At 38.4% G+C, this 23,181-nt stretch overlaps 1 protein-coding gene and 1 pseudogene across 1 annotated transcript in view; both read left to right on the top strand.

Annotated features, from left to right (window-relative positions):
* LOC103262717 (electrogenic sodium bicarbonate cotransporter 1) overlaps nt 1–23,181 on the top strand; it is a 239,403-nt gene that overhangs the window by 70,639 nt on the left and 145,583 nt on the right. The gene's annotated exons all lie outside the window — the stretch shown is intronic.
* On the top strand, nt 10,598–11,554 carry LOC103262689 (annotated as a pseudogene).

Here is a 23,181-nt window from a genome sequence, read left to right as displayed (position 1 = left end):
ATCCACTCACCTCGGCCTCCCAAAGTGCTGGGATTACAGGCTGAGCCACCAAGCCCGGTTGGGTGGTCTTCTTACACCTCTCAGAGGAGGTGAGGGGCTAGGAAAACCTCATGTTTTCTGAAGTTCTATTTGTCTTTAGCATGTTTTCAGAGACCAGTGAGACCCTGCTATGTCAGGAGAGCTCCAGATGGAATCACATCTGTGAAAACCTAAGAACAAGCCCTGTAGTGAGGAGGTGGTTACAGTCCTTGGATTTCCTTAGTTGCTACAGTTTCGGTGTCTGTGGTTGCTTCCCTTTGGTTCAGTGTCTATGGCTTTCCTTCAGCCAAGTGTTCTTGAGGGGAGCTTGAACAGCCAGCCATGCCATGATTATCCTCAGGCTTCTTTCGAAGGGGAGCAGCTTGTTCATAGATAATTAACAAAACTGATATTTGTCATCATCTTTTCCCTCTCTCCCGGAAATAGAGCTTCCTTTTCCTACCCCATGCTCGCTCCCATATTCTTTTTCTTTCTTTCTTTCTTTTTTCCGATTAGAAAATACAGTGTATTTAGAAAGTAAATTAAAGAGAGAGAAAGAGAGTATTCACCTCCCCAAGGTAGGGGAGGGGGCCAAAGCCAGGAAACATAGCCTGGCTATAGTTCAAAGAGTACATGGCCACACCATAGCTCAGCAAGGCAATGGCCTCTTTTTCTAAATTTTATTTTAGAGTCATGGAGGACGCGTGAGGATTTGGTACTAAGTAAGTTGCATGCAGATGAAGGTTGGGCTCCTGGCTGGCTCTCTGTCCGCTGAGAGTGGTCCAAGTACCCGGCATGCTGCCACATGCCCCCTTCCTACCTCCTTCCCTCTCTTCCCTAGCGGTGCCCTCCATCTGCCGATCCCACTCTTGTGCTCATATGACCAGTGATGAGAGCCCACTTATGAATGAGAACATGTGGCATTCAGTTCTTTGTTTCTGCGATAGTTCATTTAGGATTACAGTCTCCAGCTGCATCCATGTTGCACCATATTCTTAATGCCATAACTTTAATCTTTAATGGTCATTAGTAGTATTTGAGAGGCACTGATGTCAATACTGATTTAAAGAGCAGTACGTTTTAAAATTGGGCCAGTGATATTTCCCCTTTTTTTAAATTCTAAACTTCCTTGAAGGCTATTTGTCTAGAGCAGAAAACTAGTACTCATCTAAAAACAGGTTCCACGCCAGCTTTAAAATGTGGCAGATAATCCCATAGAAAGTAATCTAAGCTCTAGGTTGTGTTTTCAAGTTCTAAAAAGGGAGACTTTTGTAAAATTTAGAGCTGTTGTTTAAAGAATTCTAGCTACAATACATTTGAACACCTAAATCAGCCTAAAACTGTATGCTGCTATGATTTGAATTCATTCATTCATTCAAAAAGTATATTCTGTGCTAGAAGTGTTCTCAATGGTAGATTCCAGGTTGAATGAAGTAGACACATCTTTTGACTCAGGGAACTTCGCTGCTTTTGGAAAGAGATCATAAACAAACAAAAGCAAGCAAATAGGATAATTTCACATAAGGATAAGCACTGCCTTGGAAAAAAAGCAGAGTAATGTGGAGAGGTAGGAAAGCTCTTTTCAGGAAGAGAGTTAGCAAGCAAGGAGAAGATCTAGGGAAGAGGTTTCCGGGCTGAGCAAAAAGCCCCAGGCAGCAATAGGTATGGTGTATTGAAGAAACAGAAAAAAAAAAAAAAAAAGTCCAAAGTGACTGGAGCACATGTAGATGGTGTGCAGTGGTAGATGAGGTCAGGAACATAGGCAGGGGAACCTTTTTATTTTCTTCTAAGTGCAGTGACACACTATTTTAGGATTTTTAGTTGGAGATTTGTATGTTCTGATTTACATTTTAAAAAGATCACTGGAGATATAGTATGACAGAATGGAGGAATTTGCCAATGTTTTGGATCATCTAGTGTTGTTTCTATATAAAGTATTGTATGAGTACTTCAGTGCATTAAAAAGAGAACTCATGGACCTAGAAGAGCCATTTTCTTAATGTGTTGGCTATAGACGTTAAGACCTTATTACCTTCAGCAAAGGAAGTGTTTCTGTGCTGTAGAAGTATCATAAGAAAGAAAAAGAGTTTCTTAGTTAAAAGATTTTCAAATGTACTGTTAATTATATTAACATTATTGATGAACATAAATTAATTACTTAGAATATTTTAATGCACTAGAAGTAAGTGTAGGCCACTGAACTTCGTGAGGTTTTGAGTGATTGTATCTACACCTGCAGTCTTTTTGATGTTACTGTTAGCTGTCAGGTATGCTACCTGACGAATGTCACATGACTTATGAAACCTCGATGAGGAACATTGACAGTGACAAGTTTCATAGGTTTAGAAAGGAGCATCAGGGTGTGTAGGGATAAGACAGAGCAGCCAGGAGGAAGTCCTCTGCCACATTCTTACCTCTTCCTGTGAAAGCACTGAACTCCAAGAGCACCACATCTCTGTATTTGACATTTAACAAAAAGGATTATAGTTATTAAATGTCTAAATAATAAATGGGCATGTTTTACATTCAATGTCACTTTTTCCCCTCTTTTCAATACGTAGCATTCTGCCTGTATGCCAATATCAGGAATATATTGCAGAGAACGGCAGAGTGTCTTCAATAATAATCTTTAATGGTGCTATACTCTCATGTCATAAGTTATCTAAGTGTGACCAAGACCTGATAAAACAAATGAGCATTTTTCCTCTTTGGCAATTGTTTATAAAACCAGAAAACAGCTATACCTTATGATGAATACCCTAAGACCATGGTTAAAAAAATGTTATAATAGTCGTAAATATATCCATGGAATCATTCTTTACCTGCTATAGTCATTTATTATTATCTATAATATTTTTTTAAACTTTAGGTTTCGTTGGTTCAAAAATATAAAAACGCTGTAAAATTTAAACAAAGTAAAAATGAATAAAATAAAAAGTGAAAATTCTTAAATTCCGACCCTTCAAGATAATTATTAGCAGTTGGATGTATTTAGAGTCTTCTAGGCTTTTTTGATGCTTAAATATACATATATAGTAATAATGGCATCACATTGTTCTGCAACTTGATTTTTTTAATGTAACAATGCCATAAGCATCTACCTTATTCTTCTTAAGGGTTATATAGGGTACATGAATTATATTTTACTGAAATGGTTTCTCATTAATAGATAGAAGTTATTTCCAGTGCTTGCTGTTACAAATAAGCCTTTAGGAAATACCCTTTTTTGTAATTTTTTTTGCATCCTTTTATGAATATTTCTGGAGGAGAAATTGTTGGAATTGCTGGATCACCATGTATTGCCAATCCAATTACCTTCCCAAAAGATTATACCAATTGTGCCCTAGATTTTTTAAACACTTTATTAAATCCTCCTCCACTGCGAAGATACTGTTTGCCAGTCAGATTTGAGTTTCTTCTTTATGATTCACTGCAGTAAAAGCTTAGCAACTCAGTTAAATTGAAAAGAATCTCAGTAACTAGCATCTGCCTCCCAGCTCACTTTGGGGGTTTTTGTCTGAAGCTTAAAATACAGAGATTAAATCTGGTCGTATTCTTCTGGTCTAATTGGATATCTGAGCTGGCTAATCACCCATGTTCTGAGGTAAGGAGGTGAAAAGTGCAGTGGCTGCAGACTTGGCCACCTGTATGTTTCTTCTTGCTTCGGCTAAAGGTGCTGCTGTTCCCAACTCTGAGAGAGCTTTTCAGGTTCCATGGGAATTTCCTTGGCAACCAAAAAATGGCCTCATCTCAAAAGCCCTTCTTGGTGGTCAGTGTTTGGAACAAAAAGAAGCATTACAAGAAGAGTTGGGCAAGCGTTCCCTTTGAAGCATTATTCACCGGATTTGCAGCTTGCATCTGCATCTCTTTCATTTCTGATTCCTAACCCCCAAGAGAATTGTAAATGACTGAACAGTTGGTTGAATACAAAGTTTTGTGCCTTACCTGGAGTGCTTTATTAGGAGCTTTGAAGGAGTGTTGTCAATTGAAATGGCTAGTGAAAAGATCAGCCACTATTCTTCACATGTTGGGGCATATTTGCAGATTGTACCGCCCCCCCATTTCCCTCTCAGTAGGGAATCTCTACAGAGCATATTTATGAAGAAGTCACCTCTAGGAGGATGTTTTCTTGCTCTTCTTTTTTTATAATATATATTCTTTATTTTAAAGTTGTGGGGTACAGTTAAGGGTTAGGTATACAAATATTCATTGTGCAGGTACCCTTGTTGATGAGGTGTGCCCCCCTTTCCCCAGACAGATATTGACTACTGTTAATCCTACCTCCCTTTCCTCCCTGTATCCCCCAGGTTCTGGCTAGAGCAGTCAGAAAAGAGGTGATCAGGGGTATCCAAATAGGAAAAGAGGAAGTCAAGTTATCTCTCTTTGCAGACGACATGGTTGTATACCTTGAAAACCCAAGAGAATCTGTCAAAAACCTCCTTGCACTGATAAAGGACTTTGGCAAAGTCTCAGTGTATAAAATAAATGTGCAAAAGACAATTGCACTTCTTTACACCAATAATAAGCAAGCAGAAACGCAAATTAAAAGCACAATCCCATTCACAATAGCCACCAAAAAAATGAAATTCCTTGGCATCTTCCTAACCAGAGACATGAAAGACCTTTACAATGAAAACTACAAAACAATGCTCAAAGAAATCCAAGATGACACAAACAAGTGGAAAAATATCCCATGCTCATGGATTGGAAGAATCAACATTGTGAAAATGTCCATCTTACCTAAGGCAATCTACAGATTTAATGCAATACCCATCAAATCACTTGCTCCTCTTTAGAAAGAGAAGGGCTTCCTACTGTTTCCAGCTCAGTTGTCTGTGGGAGCTAGTGGTTAGCTGATGTATGTGCCTCAGCAGAAGCTCATGACCTTTTCAGTCACCAGCAGAACTTCCTGATTTCTCCAATGGTCTGTACTTAGACTGTACTGAAATGAAAACAATGCTTTCTTTCCTTCTGCTGCCATGTTAAAAGGGCCACACAAATCTTTTTCTCCAATCTGCAAACCAGTGGTTAATCATACCAAGCTGGCATTCCTGTCCAGTCAGTATTCCATGCATATATGTACCGAGGATAGAAAAAGTACTGAGTTGTTGCACAGAGAGCCATTGTAAGCTTTGAACTTCCAAATCAGCTGCATTGTTGAGGAGTCAGTGTCTCTATCTGATACTGTTTTGTCTATTCCTAGGTAAGGAATAATTAACAAGTAACATAGATTAGACACCTACCTGCACTAATGCTGTGGGCTGGGTAGTATCAACCGTATTTTCCATATTGGCAAAATTGAAGCATGAAGAGATAAAGTAATTTCTTCAGTTAAATAACATCTAGGTGGTACTGTTGCATTCTGGTCCTAACACTTGTGCTGTTAGTGAGTGTTATAAATTCTACCTATATGGCTTAAGGTCTCTTTTGGATCCTAAGCCACAGTGAAATAGTCAGGTGTTCAATTAGTAATTTCTGATCTTTAGTTCATGCTGGATAGGTTAATAACCAGAATTATTATTAAGAAAACCCAATAATTAAAACAAATTCTTAAAAATCTTATGATGACTAGATGGATGTTTCTGCTGCCACTGTGATTAAAAGACTCAGTGTTATGGACCCATACCCTGGGTTGGATTGGTGGAGGGGAGTAAAAAAAGGCTGATGTAATTTTTAAAAAGCGTACGATATGATCCTCAGATTGTGAGTTTCTATCTGGCTGATTGCTCACACCAAGAAAATGGTGTGGTGCTGTCGGTAATATGCAGCGGGAGTTCAGTGAAAGACAAGACAACTGCGTGGGCCAAAGCCATCTATCAGAAGGACCAGGACATCAGAAGCATCTTTCTATTCAAAAATAACAGAAGATGAGAGTTTTAGCCAAATAAAATATTGTTCCTTGGATAAAAATTAGGTAAGAAACGAGAGAAATAAATTGGAATGCAATTGTCTGCAGCTTAACAATACAAGTAAATGACTTGGTTCATCCAATAAATGGAAGATAGTGTGGCTTTTAGAATTCTTTGAAATAGCGGCCTAAAACTTCCAAAATTTGAGGAAATGCAACAGCAATTTAGTGTTAATTTTCTTATGTAGTGAGAATCACATGTAGAATTAGTACAAGTAGATTAGCTAGTTGATTTGTCCACAGACCACAGTGGGCTGCAAGAGTTAGAATTCACTTGATTTATGTATCGTCACTAGTGCTTTAGTGAACTGGCCTGTGGTTCTTTGGATTTAAGACTGTTCAGTATTCATTCTCACTGTAAAGTCTCTTCTAGGTCATTTAGTCTGATAGAAACACGTGATTATAAACTTAATTTTTTTCTGGCAAGAGGAAAAAATAAAAATTGAGCTTTTTCTGTAGACTGATGACAGGAATTGCTTTGAGGACTTCAATAAGCATGATAATTCAATAAGCTCTTCTGAACTTTAGTTTTCTAATTCATAACACAGGTATTAAAATTCAGTCTGAACGGCCTCCTCCACAGGGTTGTTCTGTGGAAAGGAAAGTGCTCAATATACTTTGAAATATTATACAAATCTTCATTATCCTTGTCATTAATTAAGTGGGCTACTGCTTTTTATTTTATTTTCCAGTAAGTTTTGGAGGAATGAAAATCAATTTCATTTTAGATATAATTTCTCATCTTTTAAATTTGCATTGCTAATTTGGCTTTTTGAGAGTTTATGCTTCTTCTTTTTTTTTTGAAATCAGAGTCTTACTCGATTGCCCAGGCTGGAGTGCAGTGGTATGCTTACAGCCACCTCGACCTCGACCTGATAGGCTCAGGTGATCCTTCTGTCTCAGCCTTCCAAGTTGTTGGAACTACAGGCATGTACCACCACACCCAGCACATTTTTCTTGATTTACTGTAGAGATGAAGTCTCCCCAAGTTGCCCAGATTGGTCTCAAATTCCTGGTCTCAGGCAATCCTCTTGCCTCCACCTCCCAAAGTGCTGGGATTACAGGCGTGAGCCTGGTGGGAGTTTATGTTCTTAATTTCTGCACTGTGCCGTTCTACCCACATTCTAATGAAGTGTGTCTGATTGTCCTTCCAGGAGTATTATTACAGGCACATTTCTGTTGGACCCAGACATCTCTTTTCCTCTCTACTTTTCTGCATCCTACCTTTACTTCAAAACCTGCCTAGTGCTGCTTTTTCCTTATATCCATCCAGTATTCCAGTCTGAATTTCCAACACCATCTAGTGTTTACTGTTTTCATCACTTAATTTGTCTCTTTATGTGGGCTTCCTTATAGGTGACCTTTTTTTTAAAAAAAAAAATCTGTATGTCTCGTCTTCTATAATGAGGAAGGGGCAGGAGTCTTGTGGGTTAGTGGCTGATGAAACTTCTACTTATTCTTTCTTTGAGGACTTTGCTTAAAGGCTAAGAACATGACTATGACTATGAGAGTTTCCAGGAGAAAAGATTTCTCAAAGTATTGTTATTATCTTTTCATTTTGGCAACTTTTTTTTTTGAGTCAGAGTCTCACTCTGTCTCTCAGTCTTGAGTGTGGTGGCATGCTTATGGCTCCCGCAGCCTCAACCCGCTAGGCTCAGGTGATCCTTCTGTCTTAGCCTTCCAAGTAACTGGAACCACAGGCATGTACCACCACACCCGACTTATTTTTTATTTTTTATTTTTTTTGAGTTGGAGTCTCACTCTGTCGCCCAAACTGGAGTGGGCTGCTCCCAGCTACCGCAGACTTGACCTGCTGAGATCCGGGGATCCTTCCACCTCAGCCTTCCAAGTAGCTGGAACTACAGGCGCGTGCTACCACGCCCAGCTAATTTTTTTTTTTTTTGATTTATTGTAGAGATGAGGTCTTGCCAAGTTGCCTAGGTGGATCTCGAACCCACGGGCTCAGGCAATCCACTCACCTCAGCCTCCCAAAGGCACGGGATTACAGGCTGAGCCACTGAGCCCGGCTGATTTTTTATTTATTTATTTATTTTAGAGATAAGGTCTCGCCAAGTTGCCCTGGCTGGTCTCAAACCCCTGAACTCAGGCAATCCACTTGCCTCCACCTCCCAAAGTGCTGGGATTACAGGCGTGAGTCACTGTCCCTGGCTTGTTGTGGCAACTTTAACAATTAGTGTTTCTTATCTTGATCACCAGCAGAGTGTTTCATTAGGTGAACCAGTTGCTCAAAATGCACATTCTTGCACATCTCATACATTTTTACATTTTTTTCATTGAGGACAGTGATGTACATGCTAGCACTTCAAATATAGTTTTCATTTTCTGTTGTTAAAATTTATTTACACATTTTTCTCATAATGAAAACAATGAACGTAGTTAACTGGCTGATCGACGTAATTTAAAGAAAACACAGAATCTTTTTTTTTCTTTATTTAAAACAAAGTATACTGTGCCTCAAGGACATATTGGAAAAGCCAGCTGTCAGCACAGAAAGATGTTCTATTCCAAGATGACATGCTATTGCGAAGTTTTCTCAAGTATAGCACATTTCAAATCATGGACCATACAAAATTCTACTTTTGGATATGAGCTACTTCCTTTTTTTTTTATGACTTGAAATAGTGTGAAATTAGGGGCAAGGCAAATCAAACTTGAAAAGGATTTATCATTAAATGGGATTTATTACTGAGTTTATTAGTTCTATACATTATAACATTGTCTCACTTATGCATTTTTGTTATAGTTTAGAATCCAAGGGCAGCATTATGGTAATGATCCTAGTATATTATTGAAAATAAGCAAGAACAAGTCAAATTGAAATCTACCTATGTATAGGATGACTTGTTTCAGAAAAAGCTTTGCTCAGAGATGAAATACTCTTTTTCTCATTGTATCTTTGATTGCATTATTCATGGTTCCTCAAATAAGACTTACAGATAAAGCCGCTTTGAATATCACCTTATTTGAGATCCTAAGAAATAAACGAGAAAAATTTTAGAAATTTCAGTAAGTAGCCTCAGTGTAGAAACTTTGTATTTGGGGGGGAAAAAAACTGGGTGGATAATTTACTGCTTTGTTAAACTATGATCTTTAAGAAAGCATTCCCAGTCACTGCTTTCTAGAAGGAAGATCTTGTTTAGAAAAATAACAACTGTCACTACTATTTAAAATAGTTGTGAAATATTTTTCAAAGTGAGGATTTCTTATGAAGTAGCTCTTTTCATCAACACATTATAAAATCATCTGTAAAAATGTGTCCCAAGGGACTTTTCATGGGGAGGCAGCCGTGGTTGTTCCTATCTTCATGTCTTTGTGAAACTCTCTAAAAGGAGTCCTACCTAAAAAGAGTCCTACTAAGGGAGTAGAGTGCAGTGAGTTCTTTTGAAAGACCTGGATTCATGTCACATATTGGTTTCTCATCATACTTATTCTATATGGTTTTCTATTTTTTAACGATATGTTGGAGTAATACAACATGCAAGTATTATTAAGATAAAAAAGTAAGAGCAAAGGAAGTAAAAGCCTTATTACAAGTTTCTCCTTTTTCTAATATAGTTATACCAAGATATCTATGCCCTTATGCTTATATAATTTTTAATCTGTGTCCTTATGGTCTAGATCATGTAACGGGTTATTCTGTCTTCATTTTGGCTGTGTCTTCTTGGTCTGAACTTCCAGTGTGTAATACCTCAGTGTAGGAAGTATAGGAGAAAAGGAGTTATATCAAATAATAGAAAATTTAGAGTCATTTCACAGTTTTCTAGAAATGTGTTTTACTTGATGTGGTAGAAAAGCCTGAGTTGTATAATCCTAGAGATGTCAGTTCAAATCCCAACTTCCTTCTGTATGAGCTAAGTGATCTTATGCAACCTGAGTCTTTAAAAAAAGTTGGTTAAAAAAATGTTTTAAAAAGATTTTTCTGAAACAAGTCATCCTGTACATAGATTTCAATTTGGCTCATGTTTGTATGAGAATAAAAGGAGATAACGTATGTAAAGTATGCCAGTCACAGAGTAGGTACTTAATATTATTTTCTTCTCCCCTCCCCACACCCACCCTCTCTGCCATCCCCTGCTTCCTTGAGAAGAGAGAGAGAGGATAAACTTTGAAACAAAGTAATTGGGGAAAGTGGAGCAATTAAAATGGAGCCAGCAGTAAGTGAGACCATATGTGTTTAGCAAAATAGAGTACTGGAGTATTTTTTCTTTTTATTGGGATAGATCTCAGGATGATTGTACATTAAATAATTCCATAGGAGTATACAGGCCGATTTTATACTGGTGGTATTTTATTTCCCCCTCCCTTCTTTCTTGAAAGTAACAAACTACTAGTCAGTCTGTGGTAGTGCATTAAGAATTATTTTTAGGTTGTGGCGGGGAGGAACAGGAAGCCCTGAAGGGTCGAAAGGAATACAAAAGCAAAGGCTATTTTCTGTCTTTCCCCCCCATCCCCCCACTTCCCCCGCTTTCTTCTACTTTTTTTTTTTTTTAAAGAGCGAGTGAGTGGCTCTGAGGTGGCGGTTTAGGGTGGGCGAGGTGAGGGAGTCTCGCCTCCGGGCCCCGTTTTGCAGAAAACTCGAGAATCTGAGACCAATAGTTGAAGCGTCTTGTTGGAGACTTGGTGGCCCTTGTGAAGATTTAGTGTACCATTATGGATAGAGGGGATGATGGTAACCTTGTTATCAAAAAGAGGTTTGTGTCTGAGGCAGAACCAGATGAGTGGCACAAAAGGAGGCAAGAAGAATGGGAGAGAGTTCGAAACCCCGAAGATCCAAAAGAAGGTCCAGAGGAGGTTTTTGACCCTAGGTCTCTATATGAAAGGTCTCTATAGGAAAGGACAGAAAGGTCTCTATATGAAAGGTCTCTATATGAAAGGACAGAAAGACAGGACAGCAGCAGGAGTATGAGGAGCAGTTCCAACTCAAAAACATGGTTAGAGGATTAGACGAAGATGAGACCAACTTTCTTGATGAGGTTTCTCGGCAGCAGGAACTAACAGAAAAGCAGCGAAGAGAAGAACTGAAAGAACTGGCGGAATACAGAAATAATCTCAAGAAAGTCGGAATGTCTTCAGAAAACAAGAAGGAAGTAGAGAAGAAACCACCTGCGAAGCCCATAGAAAGCAAGACCAAGTTCTCCCAGGCGAAGCTGTTGGCTGGAGCTGTGAAGCAGAAGAGCTCTGAGAGTGGCAACAGTGTGAAAAGTCTGAAACCGGACCCTGACCCAGATGACAAGAATCAAGAGGCTTCATCCTGCAAGTCTCCTGGAAACACTCCCCTGAGCGGCCCCTCCCTCCACTGCCCCTCCGCTGCTGTCTGTGTCGGCCTCCTCGCAGGCTTGGGCGCCCACTCTGGGAGCAGCGACTCAGAGTCCAGCTCAGACAGAGAAGGCACCATCAACGCCCCTGGGAAGATCGTGTCCTCCATTTTCCGCACTAACACCTTCCTGGAGGCCCCCTAGCTCCTGTCCTTCCACAGGAACTCCTCCCCAAGAGTAGATTGGACCGTTTGTCCTGCCACAGGTGTTACCTCCTTCAAGAAACTCCTATGCCTGCTTTCTGTGCACACCATGGCATTTTTAACATGATCTAAAAATGTGCCAGAATCCACTTGTGGCCCGAATTGTGTTTGGTTTCTCTTTCCACTCCAATGCAGATGGCCAGATCTGTCCTGCTGCCTCTTTCTTCACTGATGTGGTGGGGAGGGTCCAGGGTCCAGCAGAGATTCCACCAAAAATGCCCTGAGGTGAGGCACCAGCTGGCTTGCAGAGGGTTTGGGTTTTATTGCTTGCTGGTTTGTTTCTTTTTTATGTTTTTCTCAGCAGCACAAAGAAGCAAGAGCAGTTACTGGACAGGGGTATTATTTAAGCATTCTGTTGTAGCTGAGTATGTTGTTTGATTTTACTGCCTTGTGGGGCATAGGGGGAGGAGAATGACCCAGGTGATGAAATGGAGCCCTTCCCTGGAACTAACCAGTCCTTGATGTTGTGTGACTACGTAAAGATCATAAACTATATCCTTAGGGGGTGTCAAGTAACACTCAGCATTCATTGTGAAGTTTTTCCTTACCCTTGGCAATTCCTTGTCCCATCTGCATCCAATCCCATTTATGTAGGAAGGGACTGGAAGAGAAGCTCCGTCTTCTCTTCAAAGTTTTTCTCTAACTGGCATATTATTTTGTTTTCGTTTTTGAAATAAAGATTTTGTTTAGGAAGAAAAAAAGAATTATTTTTACGTTTATACAAACCAGTATGCTTTTGAAACCTAAGACTATAGAAAGCTGACAAAGCACTGTGGGGATATATAGAATATGTAAGAGGGTTTTGCACGGAAGGAGTGTACAGAAAGTGTCACTCGTGGCTTAAAACTATTTGATGACTACCCATTGTTTTTATGATGAAGCCCAGAATCCTTGGCATGACCTTCAAAGCCCTGTATTATCCTGCCTGGTGTCTCTTTCCAAAGTTGACATGCAAGGTTCTCTCCTTTGCAGACTTTACTCCAAACACACAGTGCTCTTTTAGTTCCACTAACATGCCAGTCCCCCTCTGGCCTTTGGCCCTTTGTACATACTGTTTTCTTTGACCAGAATGCTCTTCTCTGTCCAAGCAACTGGTATTCACCATTATTTCTCTGTAAATACCATCTTTTCAGGAAGTTTTCTGTGACTTCTGCAGTCTAGATTACTGCTTGTTATTATAAACTCTCACTATACATTATGCTTCTGTATCATGACTCCTACCATAACTGTCATAAAATAATTGCATTATTTACTTTTTGGTTAAATGTTTGTCTTCACCAATAGGCCGTTTTCTCCAAAATTGAAGAGATGATGTCCAGCAAACTATGGCTCATGGACCATAGCCTGCCAGTAACTTGTTTTTAAGTATGGCTGGCAAGCTAAGAGTGGTTACAACTTTAAAGGACTGGTGTGTGTGTGTGTGTGTGTGTGTGTGTGTGTGTGTGTGTGTGTGTGTGTGTGTGTGTATATATGTATATATTAACATACTATCATATGTATATATGATAGAGACTATGTATTCTGGTTGCCTGCAAAGCCTAAATATATTCACTATTTGGCCTTTCACAGAAAAAGTGTGCCAACCTGTGATCTAAATTGTTACTATACAGGTTGAGTAGAAGAATATAAGCATATTTATATAGTACATTTTCTTAGCAGGGCATTTGATTATAGGGAGACATCCATAGAGTCCTACTGATGTTGTAAGCACTTTGGCAAACTGAGAGCTAGGTGATCATCAGAGGGTTTTAGCTAGATAAACAATGTACTCAAAGTGTGTTGATTAATAACCAGTATAAGAGTGGAAGAGGTTTCTAATGACATGGCACTTTTTAGCTTGTATTGCTCTGCTGAAAAAAAATTATTAGCAATTTGGATTCAGACACAATGCCAGATTATCAGATTATCAGACAACGCAGAACTGAAAAAGTTAGCTACTTAAATTTTAAATTTTAAACAGTAGAGTCAAGGTGGAGAATAATCTTGACAGCCTTGAAACCATAGGAACTTAACAAGAATAAAGGCAAACTATGTAATTCAAAACATGAAGTGAATAAGAACATGTGAAAAACACTACAATCTATGAACAGAAAGTTTATGACTTTCATCATATTTAGACTTTCAAAGATGTCCATTATTTAGAAATAGTTGGGGAAATGTGGTATGGTAACTAGCATAGTGAGAGGCCAGGACACTAACCTTAGAAGATTAATTAAAATAACTCATCCAGAACTTTTAGAAATGAGAAGACTTCGGGGATAGAAAGTTCATGAAAGTTGCCTTCCAGTTGAGAGAAAATAGATTTATTTGTTTATTTTAATTTTTTTATTTTAAAGATGTGGGGGACAATTCAGAGTTAGGTATACAAATGTTCATTATGCACATACCCTTGAGGTGCCTAAGTACTTGATGAGGTGTGCCCCCTTCCCCTGGCAGTTTCCCGCTACTGCCAATCCTTTTCTTATGGTAATATGATCATTGTTCAAGGTCCGCTTATGAGTGAAAACATGTGATACTCAGTTCTTTGTTTCTTTGATAGATCACTCAGTATTATAGACTCAAGAATAGATTTATTGTCTGTTGCTCCAGATGTAAAATTACAATAGCAGGTGGATGTTTTGTGGAAACAGTTTCTGATGAGGATGGATTATATCGGAAATAGAGCTTTGTCACTAATTTATTTATGATTTTTTTCAGACCTTCTTTGCTCTAAACAATGTATTAGGGATCTGTACAACAAAAACGAACAGCATAGAGTTCCTGCTCCTCAGAGGTCCTCATTATAGATGGCGAGACAAATTGATAAAAAGTCTAGGGTGCTAGACGTCCTAGCCCAGTGAAGGGAATATGAATTCTGTCAGGGACTGGGGAATAGGCAGAAGTGAAATGGAATCCATTCTTTGTTTCACTATAATGTTCAAGAATGAGCCAATGACTGTAGGTTAGGTATACTCTTTGAGTGACATACTGTACTAGATGGTCTTTGAGTTCTTTTAAGATTTTCTGATTTGATGAATGTCAAATGAATGGCACATAGGAATTCAAAAATAAGAGGCAGGACTTTGGGTTGTACTGTACCCTGGAATGAAGTAGTGAAGGAACTAACTGGTCAATATGCATGCCAGTCGAGTGGTCATAACCTATTGATGGCTCAATCCTAAGACCTCCAGGTATGGATGAAAAACCTCTCAGGGAAACTTCTCTACAGTTGTTGCCTGCCTTTGTGTCAGAACCTGACTCCCCCCTTGATTCCTTTTCTTTTTTCTTTAGTATTCTCTATTGTTCTAATTTTGGTGTGTGTTCTCAGAGACCTCCGTGAAGGATACGTTTAAAAAAAATCTGCTAAATAAATAATAGCATGACTACTACAGATTTAATTATAGCTATACAGCTGCCTGTTTGAAGTGTTCTGCTGGGGCCATATGGTCTCTTGTATATCTCAGCCCTGGAAGGACCTGGTCTAAATGTTTCCCAGCTGAAAGTATTGAGTTCTCAAAGAACTGCTCCAGCCATTTGGAAGTCACTAGATGGTGTGCTTTACCTCGACTGCTCTCTGCAGATGGACATTTTTATTGACAATTTCTTAGTAGATACCAAGTAATCAGATACTAAAACATCCACCTCAGACAGGTCTTAAGAGCTATGTCTACTTGCTAGTTTTACAGGCTGATTTCTGTAACAATATTTGATGTGCTAAGTGAAAAATATTTCTACATTTAATCACTTTCAGTCAATGGTTTTTTAAAAAAAACATTTTAATGGATGGTACTTTTAATTGTTTTCTATCCCAGTAGTGTGGTTGGAACACAAGTAGAGGAGGACTCAGGAGAGGGCACCTGCCGTTGTTCTAGGAGAGCTTCCCTGGGTCTCAGGAGAACCACGGCAGGGCCTTCTAGGTCTGTTCCAGTTCCAAAATCCTGCTTTTCATGTGATTCACACTCATGCTCTTGCCAGTGACACACATCTGGAAGGAGAGGGGCGGTTGTTACTTTTCCCACGGTGGTGATTTGTGTGTCTCTTCTCTGTAGAGCTTAGAAATCCCATATTTTCCATTCCTTGGGTCACAAAGATCTTTCGGCGTGAACTCTGTATAGAGGGTCTGCACCTCAGAGTAACAGATTGTTGGCTTTTACTATGTACTTTTTCATCTCAAGCACTTCTAATACAATTGTTCTGAAGCTTATTCCACGTTCAGTATCCATTTGAGCTTATGATGAAACTGTGGATGCTTTCACCAGAAAGATGCACAGCAAATACATGCGCACCAAAAGTTGCATATGATTTCAAGGTGCTCATGAACCCTTGGGTCCCCATCATAGACCCCAAGTTAAGAACTGCTGTTCTGTGCTTTGATAAGAGCCCTGCCATTACTTTTTTGTTTGGAGTTAAAGGATGTTTGAGTGAGGTTGAGAACAGCTAAGTAGAAGGGTTAAGGCCTGAAGCACCAGCTCTGAGCTTCATATGGTGCCAAGGACAGGGCTGTGTTGGGTTCGTGGCCTGCACTGCGGGTACAGCAAAGGGTGGGAGAAGCAGTCGACAGTATTTTCTCAGCTCTTGCACAAGAAGAGCCTTCTGCATACATGTTTGTCAAGCCATTAATATCAACTCTTGGTTGCCTAAATCACCTCTGATGATTCTACCCTTCCACCTTGCATCCCTTGGACTTTTAAAGAGAGAAATCCAGCATGTGTGCACAAGAGAATGCACATGAAACATTTCCCCCTAACTCAAACTATAATTATCTCTTCAAGTCACTAACCCTGCAATGCCAGTTTCTGTTTGTTTTGACTTCATTTGGTTTGTCCTTTCACAACCTTTCTCTCCTAATGGCAACTGGAGGTTGTGGGGAAGAAAGAATAAAAGAAGTCTTATGTTTAGGGTCTTTCTTTTTGGGGTTGAGAGAGGGAAGACTGTTAACGGATACTGCTTTCTGGATATTAATAGGTAGGGCTAGAGTTAGCTGTAAAGCACTTCATGTTTTGTTTTGTTCTATTTCCCTGTTGAACATAGTCATTCAAGGACAAGTGTGTCATTCTGAGGGAATGCAGATAATTAAAATAGTGCAGTTATCATGAGGAATTATATTTGTTTTACAGTATAGTTCCACTGAACCACCCACACTCACTTCAACCTTCAGCTCATTTGATTTTGTAGCCTTAGCTGGGGAGAGTCTCTCGGCAACCTTCTCAAGTAAAAATTCACGTATCTATACACTTGGTAGACAGAATTATCTTACCTAGGGAGAAATTTTGCTGGATTTGGAAATGTATTTTTAAGTTTGTGATATACATTGGGGAAAGAGATTTCTTCAAATTCAGAGGATTGTGTATCCAAATTAAGTGTGGTGTTCATCTAGCAGTATTTTTCTTTATTCCTTTGAGGGAAGACTTTTATTTTGTTAATCACTTCTTTCCCTTTTATTTCCCTAGGGTTATATTAAAGCTCTAATGTGATTATATTTATTGTTACCATTTCTTGACTATCTGCTATGCTATTTCAAGGCACTGTGGTAGGAGCTTTTAACCTATTATCTATAACTTGATATATGTCGCTTTACAGAAAAAGCTAAATGTAGAAGATAACTTTGTGGTTTTCTTAGCAACTGTTGCGTAGGTTAAACACGAAGAAAATTTAGGGCTCAGATATTTTCAGTGCCCAGCTGAATTTTCTCTGATGTGTCTGTTAATCGCCAGTATTGGTGAAACATTTGCTTTCAATGTTAGTTGTGAGCATGGGGCATTTGAACAAATCAAGTTGTGTCATGCTAGAATCTTTCTGCTCTGTCATATTCCCTATCCAGGAATTCAACATATTCTGTCTTTTAATTTTTCTCACATCTGTCTTCAACATTCAGTCCCCACTGATGCTTTCTTAATTAAGGGCCTCATGATATTCCTTCTTTTAGCACATTTATTGAGGGGCCTATGATATTCTCAGCATTGTGCATAAACACTGTCACCTCATTGCTCCTATTAACAACTCCACAAAGCAGTCATTTGTTATTACAGATTGGAAACTCAGTTTAAAGAAATGAAGTAATTTGCCCAAGGTCCCACAGCTAGTAAGTGGAAGAACCGAGATTTGCTCTGTCTGATTCCAAAGCTCATTCTCTTTATCTCTATCTGAATTGAAAACAACTGGATAACAGTTAGCAAGCTTAGCATGGTGAAGCTTGGACTCAAGACAGACAGACTTTGGTTTGAAATCTTTGCTCTGACTTTCCTAGTTCCGTGATGTTAGTCAAATGTATGCAGTAGTTCCCCATTATCTGAGGGGCATATGTTTCAAGACCCCCAGTGGGTGTCTGAAACTGTGAATAGTACTGAACCCTACATATACTATGTTTTTTCTTATAAATACATACCTATGATAAAGTTTAATTTATAAATCAGGCACAAAAAGAGAGCAACAGTAATAATAATAAAACAATTATATCAATATACTGTAATAAGAGTTATGTGAATGTGGTATCTCACCTTTTCTTGTAAAATGTCTTACAGTATTGTATTCACCTATTTTTGGACCGTCTTAAGTGAAACTGCTAAAAATGAAACTGTGGTTATGGGGGCCTACTGTAATCTCTAAATCTCACTTTATTCATGGGTTAATAAAGACCACAATAACAACTTGCATATAGAAATGTGATAAGAGTTTAATAAGATAATGTGACAAAGTTCTTGGTCCAGTGCCTGGCCAGAATTCATTAATTAAAACATTTAAATTTATCATTATTATTACTGTTAATAATTTAAAAATTATTATTGAAGGCCTTTCTGTCTCTTGGTAACAATGGTGCCCTTATAATTCAGTCCTTCCAATATGAAATTCAAAAATCTTAAATTAGGAAGGAATTCAGTGTACTCAGCTATTCTCCAAAGCAGGACTTTTTTTTTTTTTTTCAAAATCTCACAGATTAAGCCTGGATAAGGGTAGGACTTTCAGGTGCTTCCACAGGGATTTTGTCTTCCTTTCTTTCTTTCTTTCTTTTTTTTTTTAACAGTGAAGGGTAGGGACCTGCGGACATTGCTTTTGGAACCAGTAAAATGTCCTTCGCTTCTTCTGAAGTTTGCTACCACCAGATGGAGCAACTTTAAAGGAGCACTCAGTTTCCTCACTTGCTTCCACTCAGAGTATAAAGATACCGCAGCACAGGTGTGATCACATGAATTTCATGCTTTTAACAAATAGTTGTCAAACACTTACTGCAGGCTATGATTTATAAGGCACTGGCAAAACAAAGTTGAATAACACATAGTTTCTGTTTTTTCCCTCAGTGTTTAATTGCAAGAATTAATGTTGTTTGCTTGTTTATTTAATTTTAGAGTTGGGTACAAGTGAGGATTTACTACATAATTGAGTTGAATGCAGGTGAAACTTGGGCTTTTAGCTGTCCCTCTGTCCCTCTGATAGTTGGCCAGGTGCCCAGGGTGTTGCCACGTGCCCTCCTCCTCCCTCCTTCCCTCCCCTAGCAGGGACCAGTGTCTGCCATCCCACCCTTGTACATGGTTTCTTTTTATAGGGTACTTTGGGCTTGTCATTAAGTACTTATGTAAGAGTCACAGGCAAGTCCATCAATGAATGCCTCAGAATAAGCATAATTGCAGAGGTAAGGCCAGAGAAAGTCAGGAAGCTGGGGGGACGTCAGCTTTTTCCAAAAAACTTGACTAGAGTTTGAAGGCATAAATGGCAGAGCAGAGAAGGCCAGAGATAGAATTTCATATGGTGTAGATAAATGAGTTTTTCAACTATCCTTCCTTGAGGTATAAACAGATGAAACAGATGACTCTATATAGTGGAGTTCATGGCACAATGATGAAGGAGGAATTTTTTTTTTTTTTTTAATTACTTAACTCAGTTTGTTGCAGTGGCTCACACCTATAATCCTAGTGCTTAGGGAGGCTGAGGTAGAAGGAATTCTTGAGGCCAGGAGTTTGAAACCAGCCTCGGCAACATAGCAAGTCCTGTCTCTACAAAAAAATAAAAGGACAAATTAGCCGGGTGTGTTGGTGCATGCTTGTAGTCTCAGCTACTCGGGGCTTCTAGTCCCAGCTACTGCTGCAGGAGGATCATAAGCTCAGTAGTTCAAAGTTTTAGTGAAGTATAATTGCTCCACTGCACTCCAGCCTGGGTGACAGAGCAAGACCCTATCTCTAAAAAACAAACAATTGCATCAACAAAAATCCCCTAAAACACCCTATCTTATCTAGCACCTAGGATTTGTAGGTTCTGTTTTTAAAAAATCCTTTTAAAGTGCTGTTGTTGAGCCGGCTCGGTGGCTCAGCCTGTAATCCCACGCCTTTGGGAGGCTGAGGTGAGTGGATTGCCTGAGCCCGCGGGTTCGAGACCCGCCTGGGCCGCGAGACCTCATCTCTACAATAAACCAAAGAATCAACCGGGCGTGGTAGAGCATGCCTGTAATTCCGGCTACTTGGAAGGCTGAGGTGGAAGGATCGCCGGAGCCCAGCAGGTCGAGGCTGCGGTGGCCGGGAGCGGCCACTGCACTCCAGTCTGGGTAACAGAGTGAGACTCCAACTCAAAAAAATAAAAAATAAATAAATAAAGTGCTGTTGTCTTTATTTGTTTTTTTATCTCTTTCTCTGACCTGTTTTGTTTTGTGCAGTTAAATACTGTTAAATACTTTTCAATGTGCTCATTAAAAAAAATTTTAAGTTACCTGTACAAAGCCTAAATCATTGTAGATGCTTAATGAACACTGATTAGCTATTTAAAAGACTCAGAGATGTCAGGATAATTGTTTCTAAACTTGAGGTGGTAAAAATTATTCAAAAGAGACATGTAATGGTTTCCCAGTGAAGCGGACAGAGCATTAAAAGTCAGAATATCTGGGTTCAAGTCATGGCTCAGCCATTTAGCTTTATGAATTTGATGAAGACCCTTCAACTTTTTAAACCTTAATTTATCTTATCTGTAAATGGTTTAATAATATATTTCTCGCAAACTTGTTGAAAGCATTTTAGCAAAATAGCATATGTGAAAGTGTTTTAAAAACTGTAAGCAGCTATATGCATATTGACATTTTTAAAAAATAATGTGAGACATAAGAAAATGTAACTTGGAGATTTTGACAAGTTGATTTTTAAACTAGGTCAGTACTTGAAATTTCATTCTGTTTAGGAAATTAGAACTAATGGGTTGTACTTAATGTTATATTTAGTTAATCGCCATTTATAAATGTGCTGCTTTGCAGAATCATTTGCATTAATGGTGGTGAGATGTCTATATTTGGAAGGAAAAATTAGAAAATCAAATTTTCACCCTTAGGGAACTGTTTTCATTTTGAATTTTTTTTTTAAAAGAATGGAATATACAAAAGTAAAACATAACCACAGAGCTTTTTGACATCTTATCTTATTAAATGACTTTGTCTTCACTCTTTCATATTTTTGACACTCTAGAAATCTAAGACTGCATCATAGATTTTAAGTACCAGTAACATTATAAGTTATTGTTTAAATTTTAGATTCTACAGACTGTTAAGCAATAGCTCCTTTTAAGCCTCTTAGACATTGAACCAATGGTATGTAAATTTAGCTGTTAGAAATATTTTTCTGTCACACCTTGAAGATAACCTAAAGGGCAATCAATGCTCCTATAGACAGCAAACCAAAAAATAGTTCTAGTAATCATTCTGGTGGTTTTCTCTATCACACCAAAATTGTCCTATCTTGCAAATTAGCTTAAGAGATGAATTAAGAATATCCCTATTTAAAAGAAAACATAATTTTTCTTATGTAATCTTGTAATAAAAGACAATATCTGATTAAGCTTAGAATACAATTATTTTTATCTTTTTGTTTTTCATCTGCTATTTTCTAGTAGGACTACCATGCAAAGAAGTGAGATTTAGGAATGGAATTCTGAGGTGTGTTTAAAACAGTGTTTGTTCAGTCTATTCAGGAACACCCAAGCCCTGTCCTCAACCCAGTACTGTCTCTAGAAGGTCAGCAGGGGTAATGTGTACACAGAGAAACAAAGGCCAAAGAACCTTTATTATTGGCTGAAACTTTGTCTTCAAGTCCCAAAGCAGAACACTTGTACTAGACAGAACCTTCTGACTCATCTTGGTAACTGTGAAGAGCCCTGCGGCAAAACAGGCTCATTTAACCAGGTCTGCTCTTTGTACTTGGAATCCAAACCTGAATCATGGGTTTTCCTTCTCTACTACAAAAGCCAGAATATAGCTTTCAGCAAGAAGAACTACTGTGCCAATACAGTAGAGCTTAGGGTTTGATAAGTTCTGAGCAGCCCTCTACTTCCCTATGTATGGAATAAGAAGGCTGCTAGAAGGTGTAGGGAAGGTAAGGTGGGGTGAAGTAGCCTTCAATTCACCATAGAAGCCAACTGTAGGCAGTGCATTGATCTCCAGCTGTCATACTCCCAGATTCCCAGGGTTTGAAACTATGGGTGTGCTCTAAGTAGACACGTATAGTTCTTGACAAGTCAAATCTATTTCAAAATTTCCCCAAGGATTAGTTTTTACAGGGCTGCTTTTGGTGACCTGTCTTTTCATCCCAGCCCCTGTTGCAGGCTAATTTTAACCTAAGAAAATTATACTTGCTTAGGTTATATTTATATTGAGTAGTGAGATATTAGGGTTTCATTACCACTGAAGGATAAAGGCAGGAATACATCCCCTCAGACATAGCTCAGGTGTGTGCACATTCAGGCGATTTCACTCCCAGGCAAAGTAGGAAGAGGGAACACGGTACTCTCTGAACAGTGAGAGAAGGAAGTTTATTCTCCATGTTGAAGAAACTAAAAAGAAGCAAGGGAACTGTACAATTTTTTTTTGTATCTGGCTAGGCATTTCACTTCTTATCTCTTCTAATCTTTACAACAGTTTTTAATGTATGAGTTAGGACTGTAGAGTATGGTTTTAGATTTTCACTGTCCTTCATTTCCTTTAAGGGTTCCCTGCCAAGAGATTGCTACATACATGCCACATTTACAATGAAATAATTTACTACATCATTGTAGTATGTTATATTGAAGGAAAACACACATATATATGTGTATATAGGTATGGGGTGTGTATATATATGTATGTATATCTATATACATACATATATACATATATATATATATATATATACACACACCCACATACAACTCAGGCCTACTTGATGGTTTTTCACAATGAGAACACACCTGGTTAGTTAGTTGTCACTCAGATTGGGATATAGAACATGAGTAACATTATATATTTGTTTTATATTTTATTAATTTTTAATTTAATTTTTATTATTTCTTACTTTCTGCCTTTCTTGAATTTCATTAGCTGTTTTTGTCTTACTTCTTTAGATATATATTTAGGTCATCGTGCTTTAGCCTTTCTTCTTGTGCAGTTAAGGTCATGAATTTTACTCGGTGTATCTTTTTAGCTGCATTCCACAAGTTTTGTAAGTTTTGATATGTCATGCATTCATATTATGAGTAATATTGATAATATCAATATTGAACATGTCAATGATACATATTTTGATCTCTAGAACAACTATTTTGTCTTTCAAATAGAGTCTATGAAATTCTCCATCTTGTAATCAATATTTTAAAATACGATGAGTCTATTTCAAAGTCTGTGTCTGATAAATACTATATGTAGATCTGCTTTAAGTTTGTTTTTAATTTCTGGGATTTTTGTTAGTTGTTTTTTGCTCCCTCTTGTGTTTCAGTCATTTGATCTTGTCTACTGCTA

The sequence above is a fragment of the Carlito syrichta genome, unplaced genomic scaffold (genome assembly GCF_000164805.1).
Source record: "Carlito syrichta isolate Samal-C Ts95f unplaced genomic scaffold, Tarsius_syrichta-2.0.1 Scaffold304598, whole genome shotgun sequence".
In the NCBI taxonomy this organism is placed as follows: domain Eukaryota; kingdom Metazoa; phylum Chordata; class Mammalia; order Primates; family Tarsiidae; genus Carlito; species Carlito syrichta.
Note: the sequence above shows the minus strand (reverse complement) of the source record. Positions and strands in the feature narration are given on the sequence as shown.